Source organism: Silene latifolia, chromosome X, assembly GCF_048544455.1.
Source record: "Silene latifolia isolate original U9 population chromosome X, ASM4854445v1, whole genome shotgun sequence".
Lineage (NCBI taxonomy): Eukaryota > Viridiplantae > Streptophyta > Magnoliopsida > Caryophyllales > Caryophyllaceae > Silene > Silene latifolia.
This window is the reverse complement of record NC_133537.1, coordinates 276,100,067-276,119,022: the sequence shown is the minus strand read 5'-3', so window position 1 is coordinate 276,119,022 and position 18,956 is coordinate 276,100,067. Positions and strand designations below refer to the sequence as shown.

General features: G+C 36.1%; 2 long non-coding RNA genes across 2 annotated transcripts; both read left to right on the top strand.

Annotated features, from left to right (window-relative positions):
* Window positions 1-242: 242 nt before the first annotated feature.
* LOC141621829 (uncharacterized) lies at window positions 243-3,703 on the top strand. Its single transcript, XR_012532712.1, has 4 exons — window positions 243-420; window positions 520-587; window positions 2,131-2,216; window positions 3,507-3,703. It is a non-coding gene; the product is annotated as an uncharacterized LOC141621829 (long non-coding RNA).
* Window positions 3,704-7,266: 3,563 nt separating this feature from the next.
* On the top strand, window positions 7,267-18,334 carry LOC141621828 (uncharacterized). The gene is made up of 4 exons (XR_012532711.1): window positions 7,267-7,446; window positions 7,546-7,613; window positions 16,771-16,856; window positions 18,138-18,334. It is a non-coding gene; the product is annotated as an uncharacterized LOC141621828 (long non-coding RNA).
* The last annotated feature ends 622 nt before the right edge of the window (window positions 18,335-18,956 follow it).

The following is an 18,956-nucleotide window of genomic DNA, read 5'->3' as shown; positions in this document are numbered from 1 at the left end:
TATTGTATTATTTACGTTAACTAGCTGAGTTTATTTTATTTTCACTCATTAAATTTACTTATTATTAATTCCGTTTTATTACTGAAACTTTTACTAAAAACCGATTTTATTAACTCGAGACGGTTTTAAAAACGAGTGAAATTATTTAACGATGAAGAAACGTACGTATAATATATAGCAGGCAAGCAAGCTCGTCACTCATTCTTTTATTATTATTATCTACCTAACGTGTCCCACACCCCCCTTCATTTCCTTTCTTCCTTTCGAAAGGACGGACAACAAACCAAAAACAACAACAGCTAACCTTCAACCGTCCACCATTTTTACAGACCTTAAAACCTCAGATCCCGCCTCCATTCTCAACCAAATTCGATAATTTTTGTACCATTCTCTTCCTCTTTCCTTCCTCCTCCTTTTAAGGTAAGAAAGTCTCCTTTTTGTAGTGGTTTCGTCTTTCGCCGTCTTATAAAAGTGTCGTCTTTTAGCTTCTTTATTCCGTTTTCTTGCCCTTTTATGAAGGATTCGAAGACCCGGGGTGAGGCTCGTGCCTTGTGGACCATTTATTCGAAGAATAAGGGGCGTTTAAGGTAACACGATTCTACCGATCCTAATATTATTACTATTGATCAGGGTTGTTTGCATTATTGTATTTATGTGCTTAAACAATATTATTTTGTTTTATTTTAATTGTTAATATCATAATTAGTGGGTAAATTAACAATTTTATTTAATTATTTTATAAGCTTGCATGTGGATTAATTTGGTCGATCAATTCTTAAATGTTGGTATATATTAATTTCAATAAATCGACAAATGTAAATGGGTAAGTTTGAAAGGAGACTTTTGTTTTGAGTTGAATGGTATGCATCGAGTGGTCTATGAGAAAAATCCTGAGTTTCCAAAACTTTAGTCTAGTTGGAGTAGTATACATACAACTACTATTTACGAGTCATAATATTACAATAGGATATTGTAATGGTGTATTAGTGTGAGTACTGGTCGATGTTGGTAAAGGAGTCTTAAATTTTGCCAAATTTTTTTTATATAATTAAGATAATTATTGCTTTATGATTAATAAAACTATTGTTGAAAATTCTTGTTTTCAATTGTTGATGGTGTGGGCCGAATGAGTGTAATATAAGGGATAAATTTTTCTCAAATTTTAACTTAATTTTAAATAGCTTGGATTAAAGTGGTATATTATGGTACTATGTTAGCTATCGATCTATTTGGGGTACTTTGGTGGAGACTTATGAGTGCTATTATAAGTTGGTACCTTTGGATTCTTGGTGAAGTGGGTAATCATGTTGAGTAATTTGTTTGGATGAATACTACCATTTCCATGCTTAAAATTTCGTCTTAAGACGGTCACAAATGAACTTTATAAATTGTGAAAATGGACCTTGTCAAGCAGTTTTCGCGGGCTGTTTCGACGGGTTTCTTTATATTAAATTGAATCAACTTCCTTGCTACTGTCTCAAGTGCATATACATGTTTTTATTGGGTCTTTTGTTTGGGTGAAATCCATCTTGATTTGGCCTAGGAAACCGTCCTAAGACAGCTGGACAGTAGAGATTGGCTGCGTCTTTTTGTGCTCTGTACTATGTTGTTTGCCGTTGGGTCTTCTGTACAGGGGCCGTGGCCAGGTCTTGCAGGCCGTGGCTGAGCCATGGCTGGTGTGCGGCCAGGCCGTAGTTGGGCAGGTGCCGGTCATGGCTAGGCCGTAGCCTCGGTTGGGTTAATTTTTATCCGTGAAATATTTTTGTTCCGGTTTAATTAAATTGAATTTCTTCACATATTTTATGTATCTTAAATTCCTTATTTGCCATTTATTTACATATTTCTCACATGAATCATAAATGTGGAACTTATTGTTTATTCATGTCATAACTATATGAAATATCTTCATTTATCTATTATATGAGCTTTGTCACATTTTATTCCGTAATTTCATATAACGTAAATTATTCATCGTCACTCATAATATTTTATTTAACCGGCATGTTAAATTATATAATGGAGTATTTATTATTATTAGACAAGTTTGAGTTATTCGAGTTATTTAAATCCCGTCTCTTATTTTATATAACGATAATTCGTTAATATCGTCCGTTCACATAATTATTTTAGGTGCCTCATATGTGGTTGAAGATGAAGAGTAATTTTGGGTTTTAGAAGCTTTCTCAAGTTATTACTTGTCTCTTTGCTAGCGTAAGGTAACTATTCCGAGTTACTCGACGAATAAATGTCACATTCTTTGCTTTTTTGTATGATTTTGTGAATGTTAATTGAGTGGTTTATTTCACATGCAAATATGGGTTAAATTCATGTCTTTTGTAAGTTTAAGTTTACATATTAGTATGGAAATGAAATGGGAATGATTAATTGATGCTTATATTGGTAGTTTGCACATGTTAGGATAAGTTATGATATGAAATTGTAATGAATAGGCCTGAAATGAATTTTATAGCGATAATTGTAATGTTGGATGATTATGCCGAAAACTGAGCCTTGGTCCCTTTGACTGATTCGATGTCAGTCAATTGTGTGATTGGTCAGCCGCAATTTAACCCGTGCACTGCGCAGTGGGGGTTGCGGGTAAAAATTCGGTTGGATGAAATTTTATATGAATTGGATAATCGGCCTTTTTCTTGTTTTAGGCCATTTATCAAGTTTTTAGTTCACATGTATAGTTGGTTGAATTTAATAGTTTCTTATATTGTAAAAACGGCCCTAGATTCCCTGAAGCCTTTGATATTGTTAATATTGCTAGAAATGGTATTGGTATTAAATACTTACTTGCAGGTTGTTGTGTTTGTCATAGATAGGTCTTTATAGTCTCTGACGAGTATATGTTCACTACTTAATAGCCTTTGTGTTCCTGACTAGTGGATTTATATCCAAGTTGGGGCATGACCTCGTTACTTATTTTGAGAGTAAGTGGTCAGCTTAAGTACTAGCCAACCCTTTGGTGGACTCCTTAGGGTACTCACTTTGTTTTAGAAAAATTGTGGGTCTTGGGTGCGGTGGTGTGTATCCGCATGTCTAGGTCTCATGATTTTTAGGCTAGGGTTGTGTTGTGTCTTGGCCATGTTTTATTAATATTAACACGAGCCAAGATACCGGTTCGATTACCTTCCCTACCTCGTGGTATAGACTCGAGTTACAGAGTGACTATTGACGGTACTAAGAACTTATGCCTGTCTTTGATATATTGCCCTTTCTTATTTGATGATTGTATGAATCATAGAAGGTGAGATGCAAGCCGGCTATGGTTGATAGAGTTTGGATTACTACTTGTTATATGTTTCACATGATAGTTTAATTTGGTCAGTCTAGGGGTCATAAGTTAGAATACTTGATAATTAAATTGTTTATCATATTGTTTACATGTTACATTACATGTTACATTAATTATGACATTTCGTGGCTGGGAGTAACTCGAGAACTCGGAGTTACTCCCCACTGACTGTGGCTTTCGTATTTGTATAAAATGCGAATGACAGGTAGGTGATGCATATATGGGGTACACGGACGAGCTAGCGAGCAAAGTAACCTTGGGACCTAGACTGGTTTTATTTTATTGTGACCCTTAAACCCTTTTTATGTCACATACATTTTAGGGACATATGTCTCCCTTTCTCATATTTGGTTTGTATAACTTTGTTTCGCGACTTTAGCGATGTTTCATTCATGAGATTTATTTTGGACCTTGCATGTTTGACACCTTCCCTTTTGGATATCTTTATAACGAGTTCGGGTTTTAAAATTACAGGTTTTTACCCAATTGAACCTATTACAAACATATCCTGTCAGTTTTTCTGTAGAATTACGTGTTTACTTTTCCGCAATAAATGAGGGTGTCACAGTTGGTATCAGAGCATATTTGCTCCCGACGCACGTTTGTGCACCCTACTATAAATAACTTGACCTTAAAATAATAAACTTGAGAGATGGGTAAGATGGGTAGATTTAGGATCTTATGTTGTAGTCTCTTTGTGTTTGCTCTTTGTTAGGTACTAACCTGTTTGTTGATTGTCATTTAATAATTGTTGCGTTCTTAGATCAATGACCGTGAGCTTATCTATAGCTAATGGAGTTATTACCCTTATTATAAAAAAATTTGAACTAAAGGTTTTGAAAATATTTTAATGTTTTTCACTGGTTTTAACGTCAATTAGTGTTAAAGCTTGTTATTGGAGACGTCTGATAATTAGTTTTATCATTTGTTGGTGTAAAAATGTATTTTTATGTCTTTGAATTGGAATATTGATGTTCTTGAGTGATCGCCAAGAGTATCTCCGTTCCATTGAAAGGACACTTATATTTTACGAAGATCAAGATTTGGTGCCTAATGCTGAAGATTGAAGATTTGTTCAACCTTTGAAGAATGCTTCTACTTCTTTGAAGATGTTTCTCGTTCTTTTTGTATCTCGCCTTATTCTTAATCTCTTGGTGCTTATCCTCCTTCAAAACTTCCTTCTGTTTTACTTTAAAAGCTACGCTTGTACTCCTAACTTGTCTTTTGTTTCTTGCTTATCCTCCCTTAACGCCATTTGATAGTACTCTTTCTTGTGAGGAATGTTGACCTGGGTTGGAAAATTCGACTTTTGAGGAGATTGTTTGTGTCTGACCCTTAACCCTGGCTTTGAGAAGTCGTGACGTTAGAAAGACTTAGGTAAGGTGATGAGACATACTTAGTGATTCTTATACCTAGTTCCTTGACAAAGTGAGTATAATTGATCGGTGAAATTTTGTGTGTTAAGTGTGAGTTGCCTATGATATTAAGATTATGGAACTTAGCCTTGCTGTTTATACTTGGAATTTGAGGATTTGATAGCTTGAGTATTGTTGCTTGGGGATTTGACATGGCGTAGAGTTTATGATGAGAGCTTGGAAAGAAACACCTATAGGACGTGTTGGCCATTGGTGATAAAAGTGTTACTTGGAAGTTTGAGTTGAACTCGAGATTAGCGTAGTCGGTATACTTTTGTGAGTGTTGTCTTTGATTACGTAGGAACCATGTTAGGTGAGAATTGTTGTTAGCTTTAGAATCTCATTCGGGTATCCACTTTGCGGTAATGAGGAATTAGTAGCCAGAGTTCTTGAGATGTAATTATAAGTTGGGATCGATGGATGTTGAGCTGAGATGAGTTAGAGGTTTTGGGTGGTTGCCTTGTGATTTGGAGAATGTCACCATCTATGCTTTAGGTTTCGAGAGTATAACAAGACCTCTTTGGGGTGATAGATTATGGAAAAGGATTTTTGAATTGGGATTTTGATTAAGGGTTGTACCATTTTGAGAAACTCATAGTTGACACTAGATGGATATGAGCATAGCTTTGTTAGAAGCTTTGACCTTGATCTCGTGGAGGTTGTTTGTAGATATCTCAGGATTTAGAGTGGTGAAATCACACTTATAGTGAAGTACCTTGTTCCTTGGAATAGCTTAGGATGAAGTAACATAGGTGTTTTGAGGAAATCCTTGGAAGTAATGTGGTTCTGAGATTTATTTTATTAGGAAGTTTTCGGAACCGTTTAGGATGATGTTATGTTTGGGATATGAGTATCTGGCGTTTCCTTGTTGTCTCATTTCCCTTCTTCTTTCACCATAAGCGTGATCGTTCATATCTCTCTTCCTGAATTCATCATGCTCCTCCTTTAAATTCGATGCTGATAACCTATATAATTCTAACTTTGACATCCTTGTTGACCTAACTTCGACTCTTACCCTTAGGAAAGTTCACCATAGCTCTTTTGGTTGGTTAAGTTTGGACTCTCTTAGCGTACCTTGTATTTTGATGTCTAAGTTACTTTTCTTTTCGTACAATTTCTAAACAATTCAAACTATCATTTTTGATTCGTTGTTAAAAAATATGTTACTCCTACAAAACTTTACCTATTTTAAAGGTTTGAAAATGAAAATTTAATTTAGTTCCCATTTTGATCTTTGAGCATCGACTCCTTTATCCTAAATTTTGATTGTTAAACCCGAGTTGCTTTTAAGTTTTGTTCAATTTCTAATTAACTTTGATTTGTTTATGATTCTTTGTCAAAATTTAATGTTATATTTTCACGAACTTGACTCCTTTTTGAGTTTAACTCTGAATCCCTTAATTTTCATTTGACTTTTACGAAAGAAAAATTTGAATGGATTGCCATTTTCATTTGGTTTTAACGTTGATGGGATGTTAGGACTCGTTATTAAAGGCGTCTAATAACTTGTTCTACGCTTGTCGGCGAATAGTTTTTGTTTTAAATTTGTCTCTGACTTGGAAAGTTAGCGTTCTTGTGTGCGCGACAAGAGCATTTCCGTTCCACGAATGAGACTTATATTTTTGAAAACTCTTCATTAATGTTTTTGAATGTATTTTGATTTTGACTTATACAAATAATTTGCCTTTTGACCTTATCTTTGATTTGGAATGTGATGTTCTTGAATACGTAACGAGAACACTTCCGTTCCTCTGATGAGAGTCTGGTTCTGTCGGAAAATTTTATTTGAAACTTTTGAAAGAATTTTAGTTCTTACGATAAGTAACCTTTTAAATGTTTTGGTTACCGATTCCAAAGTTTCAGTTTTATTTTTATAACCTTTCATTTATACTTTCAAGTTTCGAGGACGAAACTTTTTAAAAGATGGGGTGATTGTAACACCCCGTATTTTATTAAGTTGGATAAAATTCTTTTAATTGCTATTTTGAATTTAATTACATCATTTAACGATTTATATATATATGCTTAGCTAATTAATTAATTTCATCATAATTCGATACGTTAATTTTAATAATCATTAATAAGTTTATTTAAAGTTAGTTCGAGTTTATTGAAGTTAGTTCGAGTGTATTTATTTAATAATTTCCGTTTCTTTACGAGTCCTTATGAAAGTTGTTTTAAGTGAACCCGAGATGGATTTTGGGAACAAAACCGTCCAATTAGCTATTTTGAGCTTATTTCACTAAATTAGCAATTTTTATTAATATCCGTTAGTTTTGTAAAAATCGCTAATAATTCCGATTCAAGCTGATATTGTATTATTTACGTTAACTAGCTGAGTTTATTTTATTTTCACTCATTAAATTTACTTATTATTAATTCCGTTTTATTACTGAAACTTTTACTAAAAACCGATTTTATTAACTCGAGACGGTTTTAAAAACGAGTGAAATTACTTAACGATGAAGAAATGTACGTATAATATATAGCAGGCAAGCAAGCTCGTCACTCATTCTTTTATTATTATTATCTACCTAACGTGCCCACACCCCCCTTCATTTCCTTTCTTCCTTTCGAAAGGACGGACAACAAACCAAAAACAACAACAGCTAACCTTCAACCGTCCACCATTTTTACAGACCTTAAAACCTCAGATCCCGCCTCCATTCTCAACCAAATTTGATAATTTTTGTACCATTCTCTTCCCCTTTCCTTCCTCCTCCTTTTAAGGTAAGAAAGTCTCCTTTTTGTAGTGGTTTCGTCTTTCGCCGTCTTATAAAAGTGTCGTCTTTTAGCTTCTTTATTCCGTTTTCTTGCCCTTTTATGAAGGATTCGAAAACCCGGGGTGAGGCTCGTGCCTTGTGGACCATTTATTCGAAGAATAAGGGGCGTTTAAGGTAACACGATTCTATCGATCCTAATATTATTACTATTGATCGGGGTTGTTTGCATTATTGTATTTATGTGCTTAAACAATATTATTTTGTTTTATTTTAATTGTTAATATCATAATTAGTGGGTAAATTAACAATTTTATTTAATTATTTTATAAGCTTGCATGTGGATTAATTTGGTCGATCAATTCTTAAATGTTGGTATATATTAATTTCAATAAATCGACAAATGTAAATGGGTAAGTTTGAAAGGAGACTTTTGTTTTGAGTTGAATGGTATGCATCGAGTGGTCTATGAGAAAAATCTTGAGTTTCCAAAACTTTAGTCTAGTTGGAGTAGTATACATACAACTACTATTTACGAGTCATAATATTACAATAAGATATTGTAATGGTGTATTAGTGTGAGTACTGGTCGATGTTGGTAAAGGAGTCTTAAATTTTGCCAAATTTTCTTATATAATTAAGATAATTATTGCTTTATGAATAATAAAACTGTTGAGCCTGATATTTTACACTACCGTCAGGCTAGAATTCAGCCTTAGCAATACCGTTCAGGCAAGTTCAACATAGCGGTCCAGGCAAGGAGACAGGCTAGAAGACCATATCAAAGTGACAGGGCATCATATCGAAAATACGATCGGGGTACAACTCGGTCGCGTTATTATAAGTCAAAGACAAGACAAGCATTGTCAAGGTACAAAGCAGTACAATAGGCATTGTCGTGGTTCGCAGATATAGTCGTGCATGCGTACAAAGCAGTTTAGCCTGACAGGCATTGGTACAGGCCAGGAAAGGTATCCAGGGATGAAGTGGACGACCAGCATACAATATGGAGAAGATATTTACCTAGCATGGGATGCTAAGTTAATTAGCACATGTTAATTAAACTTGGTCTTAAGTAGTTCCTATTATTATGGAAGACTAAGTCAACATTGTTATAATCACAACTAAAACCCTAGCAAAATAAGGAAGAAGCAGCAACAATTAGGAAGGAATGGTCAAGAGAAGAAGAAGTCAACTACAATTAAGGAAACAACCCTAGAAAAGTGGAGCGACCTCCTACTCACAAGCAACCACTCTTTCTACCTATTTTACTATAAATACGAAGGAACAAAGAGACATCTTATCCCACTCTCATGTACTTGACCTTAAGCAAATACTACAATTATTTAGCAATTACAACATTATTCTTATATTATGCAAAATAGATAGTGAAATCCTCTTCTGGCTTGGTGCCCGTGGTTTTTTCCCATTCAAGGGTTTTTCCACGTATAAATCATTGTGTCATGTCTCTTTTTATTATTCTTTACTTTTAATTTATCTCTTTTTACTTTATAATCAACCCTACAAAGGTACAACCATAATACCATCATAATAGGATGATACTAGTTAACGTCACCATAATCTACCCTGGCCGGAATACCCTAGAATGCCTGGCCGGATTCCAGGCTGCGTAAAATCCGGTCAAAACAATTGGCGCCCACCGTGGGGCATCTAGTTTATCATTCCTACAAATTATTCGCAATATCTTTTCTTCTCCACAACAAGTTTTGAGAGCTTTAAGAAAGATCGATACAAAAATTTCCATCTCTACACTACAAACGTTGAATCCAAGAGAAATATTGTCAAGACAAGCTAGAAGCCCTTCCAATAACAACAAGTATAACATTGCTTAGGAGAATGCGGAGTTCAAGTGAAAATTTCTTTCTAAAGAAATTCAAAGATAAGTCTTTCTCATATCCAATACAAGTTTCGCAAACTCTAAACAATATATCTTAAAATTTTGGTACTTTGATCTTACTTCTACATTTAAATTTTAGATTTTGTTAATTCTAATAATTTTATGTTCTTAGGAAATTCAAAGCCTTGAACATCAAAATACAAGTCTGGCGGACAACTTAGCCCGACCGAAACAGCTTAAAAGTCACCTGAATAGTATCAGGGATACCGATCTTATAAGAATTTCACGCCAGGGAGAAATTTCTACCAGGAATTATTATGCAAGGCTATTAATCTATCATGATATGCCTGTCATTCATTCCCTCTCTTGGCTGATGCCTGGTCGTCATCTGCTAGCCTGGCTAGAATGCCCCTACCAATATTTCCAAACTGCACAAAGCCTGGTCAGGATAAGATTTTCATCGTGGCCTAGTAAGGGTGTTCAAGTATTCCTGCACAGATAAGTCTTTATCCTTTCAATAAAATTTAAATATATATGTCATCGCAGTACAAATTCAAAAACAACTATGGATCAAATATTTTAAAAAAAAAATAATAATAATAATCATCTTACATATAATATTCTTAGTCAGTCCTGATACACTAGTGTTAGTCAAGCCTGACCTGACTGTTTTTGAAATCAGCCTGACCTGACTGTTTTTGGAGAGAAAATCAGCCTGACCTGACTATTTTTGAAATCAGCCTGACCTGACTATTTTTGGAAGGAAAAATTAGCCTGGCCTGATTGTTTTCGGACAGAAAATCAGCCTGACCTGACTGTTTTGAAGAGAAAATCACCCTAGCCTGACTGTTTTGAAGAAAAAATCACCCTGGCCTGACTGTTTTGGAAAGATAAATTGGCCTGGCCTGACCAGTCAGTCCCGATATGCTTAGATCTATCATCACACTACCTTAATGAATTCTCACATTATTACTCATTAACTTTTCCTTATTATGTTTCAAACTTGTGTAGCATAAAACTAAAAACTTTGAACCAATAGAATTGTTACCTTCAATGGTTGATAATGCCCGGACAATTAAAGACACAATCTATCCTGACCAGCTAATCAACATGGTTGTAATTGAATAATTTATGGGAATCATTGAGAAACTACTTGTGACTATTTTGGAAGATATGATATAATTTCAGTCCTATCAAATACAAAACATTGTGTGTCATGTGATAAGTTTATAAGTTACAAGGAAACCAAAAGAGGCATAGAAGCCTGTCCTGAAAAGATTAAAGCAAACTGGAGCTCCAATCACCAAAGTCGACCAGGCATCAAAAGCTCTCGCCTGCCAGAAAAGTTACAGACCCGACAAATTCTTATCGAGGCCCTCTGAAACATACAAAGCTTTCTATAACCTCCCTGAAAGGAAAACACAATTATTCGTGTGGACTCCTGTTCATGAGATGACATTACAAACTATCTTTCTACTCCGTATTCTATCGCCTGGCCAGTGCAAAAGGAAACCACTATCGCTTTACATTCATGTGATCAAAACAACCGTCGAGAGTCCTGGTCGAATGATCAAAGAACACCAAAATTATTCAAGAAGTAAAAGTCTACTAGATGCGGACATGAGGTATGATTTTCTTGATAAATATGTTTTAGATATAATTATTTCATGTACTAAACTTCGTCCCTACTATGAATGTCGCCCTATTATAGTCAGAACTAACCTCCCCATTAAACCTGTCGTGAGGAAGCCTTTGCACTCAGCAAAGAAGATGACCAAGTAGTCTGTCCAGCTAAGCACATATGATATCACCTTTAACCCATGATAATAATCAAATCCCATGCCCTAGCAAACTTTGTGGCTGATTTCAGTCCTAACCTAGAATCAAACTTTAAACCAATTAGACACCTAGACCTCCGGTCAGGGATGAACCATGTTTACATATGGGGCAACCAACATGCAGGGGACATGATTAGGTTTAGTACTAAAATCTCCACAAGGGGACATAATAGCACATGTTGTAAGCTGTTTATTCAAAATTGTCAATATGTTGCTCGATACAAAACTCTCATAGCAAGGCTCAGGGCTGAACCATACTTGAGATGTCTTGAACCACACAAAACTAACCAAGATCTCCAGGACAGACATGATGGATGTTGTGTCAACCACAAAGAGGAAGAAGCCTGGCCATCAAAGTGCTCTAGGCTGACTATTATTGGCTAACACTGAGGGCCAATTGCCTGGACTACAACACAAAATGTGAAGCTTGACACAAACATGCTCCAATAATCTTACACGATTACTTGTCTCCTTTTTTCTCTATCAGCAGGACGTCAGACTATCCAAAAACAAAATGTTAGGCAGAATCTAGCAACAAAGTAATAATCAGTTGCCTAAAGAAGAAGCTAGAAAGAAAGAAAGGAAGATGGGCTGAAGAACTTCCCTTGGTCCTTTGGGCTGACCGAACCACGTCTAAAACATCCACAGCCAAACCCCTACTCCTCGGTCTATGGATGTGAAGCAGTAATCCCACCGAGGTCGACATTCCATCACCAGATGCAGCTGAATACAATAACGAGCAATATACCTCTAATGGAGGACAACCTGGACTTGACGGAAGAGCTAAGAGATGCAACCCGGCATTAGAATGGCAAAGATATCAAAGAAAGAGTTGCAAAAAGCTACAACAAGACTGTCAAAGCTAGAGTATTCAGGGTAGGAGACCTTGTTCTCAGAAAAAAATTTCAAAACACAAAAGAGAAGAATGCTGGCAAATTGGCCCCAACCTGGGAAGGTCCCTACCTGATTGACTCAATAGTCGGCCAGGGAGCTTATAGACTACAAACCCTGGACGGCGAAATGATCCCAAGAGCTTGGAATATTGCACACTTAAAACTACTTCACATATAAAATATATCTCCCACCCGTATAATCTTCATCTTACCATTTCCTGCCTGACGTGATATGAAACTAAATGCATGATATTTGTCATTATATGAATAAATGCCTTATATGATTTCTTCCATTATGTGCCCAAGTACTTGTCAATATTCTCGTATTTCCCTTTACCGAGTAGAATCTTCAATATTTGTTTTGCATATTGTACCTTACTTAAAACAAATTTTTAAGATTGAGGGCCACTCCACTAATATCCAACTTTCAGTTGCAAAAATAGGCCTTAAAATATTGAGCTCAATTTAATATACAAACCCGGGAAAACTTTTCCTGGATTGTATGTCATAAATGGGTCATAAGCCCTCCAGACAGGCAATAACCCCACCCATGACACAAAGAACTGGCCAGATCCAGTGCAAAAAAGTTGGCCCGATCTGATAAATAATCGCCGATCCAAGACACAAAGAATCGCCAGATCCAAAAAAAAGTCGCCCGATCCAGATTTAATAATCGCCGTATCCAAGACACAAAGAATCGCGATCCAGTGCAAAAAGTCGCCCGATCCAGATTTAATAATCGGCCGTGATCCAAGACACAAAGAATCGCCGATCCAAGTAAAAAGTCTGGCCCGATCCAGGCGAATAATCGCCGAGATCCAAGACACATCCAAAATGGCCGATCCAGCATTTAAAAGTTATATTCACGAACCCTCCGACAGGCATAATCAAAGCCCTCCAAATCCAGGCTAAGGATAATAAGCCCTCCAGCCAGGCAAAAATCCTTTTATACGGGGACGAAGGTGAAAGATCCCGACAACTCGTACAAAACCCTCCAGACAGCATAATCAAAGCCCTCCAAACAGTGAGGATCATAAGCCCTCCAGACAGGCAAATATCCTTTCAAAGGTACAACTATCGAAAAACAAACAAAACAGATCAAATACTATCACCAATCGAAATTGTTTCTCGCCTGACCGAGCGCCATAATTCTTCTTTTCTCATGAAGGACATCAACCTCCATCACCATTACGATCCCAGGAATGTTCCAGAACTAATGCCTTCACTTAAAAGGTGTCCTGAAAAGTTATAACATAATTTATCTTCATCAGCATTGGGGCATCCTACATAACATATTGTTCAAAGGTTGTCTTATACTTACAAAAAACAATATGTCAGCGATTGCTTGATTATTGCCATCAGGTTTACTCTTTCCTATATTTCATATTTCACTCTCCTGTTTTTTATATTTTCCACCTATCAGGAGCTATCATTCACGTGCAGGACACAAAGCGCATGACTAATCTAATTTTGTTTACGACTATCTAAATGCTAGTACAAAAAATATTGCAGGGATATTAATTCATACACACTTGGTAAATACACTTGATCAAGTTACTAACATTGTCGATCTGCACTTTACTCTAATTTTATCTATCATATAAGTGGGGCAAAAGCAAGCCCTACCAACTGTATGCAGGTTAGAAAGAATCCTTAAACACGTAAGAAAGCGGATATTTTTTCATATATGGCCCGACCAGTACAGTGAAGAAACATTAAGTCGAATATGTACAAATCGCATGATCAAGCTTTGTCTATGATTAGAATGAAGTTATCTCCTCATTATTGGCTTGAACCACAAATAAATAAGGAGATAAGGGGCAATTGTTGAGCCTGATATTTTACACTACCGTCAGGCTAGAATTCAGCCTTAGCAATACCGTTCAGGCAAGTTCAACATAGCGGTCCAGGCAAGGAGACAGGCTAGAAGACCTTATCAGGCGGACAGGGCATCATACTGAAAATACTGATCAGGGTACAACTCAGGTCAGGCGTTATTATAAGTCAGCACAGTACAACAGGCATTGTCAAGGTACAGCAGTACAATAGGCATTGTTAGGGTTCAACAGATATAGTCAGGCATGCGTACAAAGCAGTTTAGCCTGACAGGCATTGGTACAGGCCAGGAAAGGTATCCAGGGATGAAGTGGACGACCAGCATACAATATGGAGAAGATATTTACCTAGCATGGGATGCTAAGTTAATTAGCACATGTTAATTAAACTTGGTCTTAAGTAGTTCCTATTATTATGGAAGACTAAGTCAACATTGTTATAATCACAACTAAAACCCTAGCAAAATAAGGAAGAAGCAGCAACAATTAGGAAGGAATGGTCAAGAGAAGAAGAAGTCAACTACAATTAAGGAAACAACCCTAGAAAAGTGGAGCGACCTCCTACTCACAAGCAACCACTCTTTCTACCTATTTTACTATAAATACGAAGGAACAAAGAGACATCTTATCCCACTCTCATGTACTTGACCTTAAGCAAATACTACAATTATTTAGCAATTACAACATTGTTCTTATATTATGCAAAATAGATAGTGAAATCCTCTCCTGGCTTGGTGCCCGTGGTTTTTTCCCATTCAAGGGTTTTTCCACGTATAAATCATTGTGTCATGTCTCTTTTTATTATTCTTTACTTTTAATTTATCTCTTTTTACTTTATAATCAACCCTACAAAGGTACAACCATAATACCATCATAATAGGATGATACTAGTTAACCTCACCATAATCTACCCTAGCCGGAATACCCTAGAATGCCTGGCCGGATTCCAGGCTGCGTAAAATCCGGTCAAAACAAAAACTATTGTTGAAAATTCTTCTTTTCAATGTTGATGGTGTGGGCCGAATGAGTGTAATATAAGGGATAAATTTTTATCAAATTTTAACTTAATTTTAAATAGCATGGATTAAAGTGGTATATTATGGTACTATGTTAGCTATCGATCTATTTGGGGTACTTTGGTGGAGACTTATGAGTGCTATTATAAGTTGGTACCTTTGGATTCTTGGTGAAGTGGGTAATCATGTTGAGTAATTTGTTTGGATGAATACTACCATTTCCATGCTTAAAATTTCGTCTTAAGACGGTCACAAATGAACTTTATAAATTGTGAAAATGGACCTTGTCAAGCAGTTTTCGCGGGCTGTTTCGACGGGTTTCTTTATATTAAATTGAATCAACTTCCTTGCTACTGTCTCAAGTGCATATACATGTTTTTATTGGGTCTTTTGTTTGGGTGAAATCCATCTTGATTTGGCCTAGGAAACCGTCCTAAGACAGCTGGACAGTAGGGATTGGCTGCGTCTTTTTGTGCTCTGTACTATGTTGTTTGCCGTTGGGTCTTCTGTACAGGGGCCGTGGCCAGGTCTTGCAGGCCGTGGCTGAGCCATGGCTGGTGTGCGGCCAGGCCGTAGTTGGGCAGGTGCCGGTCATGGCTAGGCCGTAGCCTCGGTTGGGTTAATTTTTATCCGTGAAATATTTTTGTTCCGGTTTAATTAAATTGAATTTCTTCACATGTTTTATGTATCTTAAATTCCTTATTTGCCATTTATTTACATATTTCTCACATGAATCATAAATGTGGAACTTATTGTTTATTCATGTCATAACTATATGAAATATCTTCATTTATCTATTATATGAGCATTGTCACATTTTATTCCGTAATTTCATATAACATAAATTATTCATCGTCGCTCATAATATTTTATTTAACCGGCATGTTAAATTATATAATGGAGTATTTATTATTATTAGACAAGTTTGAGTTATTCGAGTTATTTAAATCCCGTCTCTTATTTTATATAAGCGTTTTTTGTCAGATAGCACCTAACATTTACACTTTCTGTAAAAATAGTACCTAAAGTTTTTTTTTTTGCCCAATAACACCTAACATTTTCTATTTTTTGTCTAATGACACCAAAATCACTTTTCCGTCAAAAAAAGTCAAGAAACCGTCTTGACTAACGGAGGGAAGGATGAATTGGCATTGTAATCTTATTTTTTATGTTTTACACTCCAATTCCAACTTCCATTTCCCATATTTTTGTTTTCCCTTCAATTGAACTCAAATTCCCTCCAATTAAATCCCTTATTTAACACCCCTACCGTCTCCAATTTTATTCCTCCATTCTCTAAATCCCCAATTTTTGCCTTGTTCAATTTTCTCCCTTTCTCTCATCATCCATTCAATCCAATATGCCTTATTCAAGCTCATCCCCAAACTCAACAAATCGGGTGAAATGCAATTGTGGCATTCTAGTGGCTGAGAAAACATCATGAACACACCAAAATCCGGGCAGAAGATTCATGGCCTGCAAGTTCTACAATGCGGAGACGGGGTTGTGTGGGTATCGTTTCTTCGAGTGGATTGATGAGGATATGACTTATTGGCAAATAAGTGATATAAATGGCTTGTTGAATGAAAATAAGTCACTTAGGAATAAGATTGGTGAGATGGAGGTATGCATATGAAAGAAATAGAATGAGTTTACAAATTACAACCAACTCGGCCTTTCCTCCGTTAGTCAAGACGGTTTCTTGACTTTTTTTGACGGAAAAGTGATTTTGGTGTCATTAGACAAAAAATAGAAAATGTTAGGTGTTATTGAGCAAAAAAAAAAACTTTAGGTACTATTTTTACAGAAAGCGTAAATGTTAGGTGCTATCTGACAAAAAACGCTTTATATAACGATAATTCGTTAATATCGTCCGTTCACATAATTATTTTAGGTGCCTCATATGTGGTTGAAGATGAAGAGTAATTTTGGGTTTTAGAAGCTTTCTCAAGTTATTACTTGTCTCTTTGCTAGCGTAAGGTAACTATTCCGAGTTACTTGACGAATAAATGTCACATTCTTTGCTTTTTGTATGATTTTGTGAATGTTAATTGAGTGGTTTATTTCACATGCAAATATGGGTTAAATTCATGTCTTTTGTAAGTTTAAGTTTACATATTAGTATGGAAATGAAATGGGAATGATTAATTGATGCTTATATTGGTAGTTTGCACATGTTAGGATAAGTTATGATATGAAATTGTAATGAATAGGCCTGAAATGAATTTTATAGCGATAATTGTAATGTTGGATGATTATGCCGAAAACTGAGCCTTGGTCCCTTTGACTGATTCGATGTCAGTCAATTGTGTGATTGGTCAGCCGCAATTTAACCCGCACTGCCGCAGGTCAGGGGTTGCGGGTAAAAATTCGGTTGGATGAAATTTTATATGAATTGGATAATCGGCCTTTTTCTTGTTTTAGGCCATTTATCAAGTTTTTAGTTCACATGTATAGTTGGTTGAATTTAATAGTTTCTTATATTGTAAAAACGGCCCTAGATTCCCTGAAGCCTTTGATATTGTTAATATTTCTAGAAATGGTATTGGCATTAAATACTTTCTTGCAGGTTGTTGTGTTTGTCATAGATAGGTCTTTATAGTCTCTGACGAGTATATGTTCACTGCTTAATAGCCTTTGTGTTCCTGACTAGTGGATTTATATCCAAGTTGGGGCATGACCTCGTTACTTATTTTGAGAGTAAGTGGTCAGCTTAAGTACTAGCCAACCCTTTGGTGGACTCCTTAGGGTACTCACTTTGTTTTAGAAAAATTGTGGGTCTTGGGTGCGGTGGTGTGTATCCGCATGTCTAGGTCTCAAGTGAGATTTTAGGCTAGGGTTGTGTTGTGTCTTGGCCATGTTTTATTAATATTAACCGCCGAGCCAAGATACCGGTTCGATTACCTTCCCTACCTCGTGGTATAGACTCGATTCTGAGTGACTATTGACGGTACTAAGAACTTATGCCTGTCTTTGATATATTGCCCTTTCTTGTTTGATGATTCTATGAATCATAGAAGGTGAGATGCAAGCCGGCTATGGTTGATAGAGTTTGGATTACTACTTGTTATATGTTTCACATGATAGTTTAATTTGGTCAGTCTAGGGGTCATAAGTTAGAATACTTGATAATTAAATTGTTTATCATATTGTTTACATGTTACATTAATTATGACATTTCGTGGCTGGGAGTAACTCGAGAACTCGGAGTTACTCCCCACTGACTGTGGCTTTCGTATTTGTATAAAATGCGAATGACAGGTAGGTGATGCATATATGGGGTACACGGACGAGCTAGCGCGCAAAGTAACCTTGGGACCTAGACTGGTTTTATTTTATTGTGACCCTTAAACCCTTTTTATGTCACATACATTTTAGGGACATATGTCTCCCTTTCTCATATTTGGTTTGTATAACTTTGTTTCGCGACTTTAGCGATGTTTCATTCATGAGATTTATTTTGGACCTTGCATGTTTGACACCTTCCCTTTTGGATATCTTTATAACAGGTTCAGGTTTTAAAAATTACAGGTTTTTACCCAATTGAACCTATTACAAACATATCCTGTCAGTTTTTCTGTAGAATTACGTGTTTACTTTTCCGCAATAAATGAGGGTGTCACACTATTTGCACGCATCTCTATGCATTTTGTGTAGTGTTTAGCTACAAATGTCCTCCGAATTGTCTACTTTGGCTTCTCGTGCCCTATTTGCAGAAATGAACCAAAGAGTGTTGGAGCTTGTGTCCTCCACAGTTAGTGTGATAACGCATATAAATCTCTTATAGGTTCACAAGAGTATACTCAGTATTTTATCAGTTGATTAACGTTTACATAATAACGGTTGGCTTGCTAGAAGTTTGACGTTATTATCATACTGATGGCGGTGATCAACTGGTCCTAAAAGTCACACCTAAAGGATGTGTTTGAGAGATGTGATTATATGAAAATGTAATCACATTGATGCCTTATATGACTAAAAGGTTAGTCCATGTATTTGACTAAACAGTTAGTCAATGTGATGATGAGACGATTATTTAATTCAATTAAATAATGTCAGCTGAGACGAATTAATTGTTAA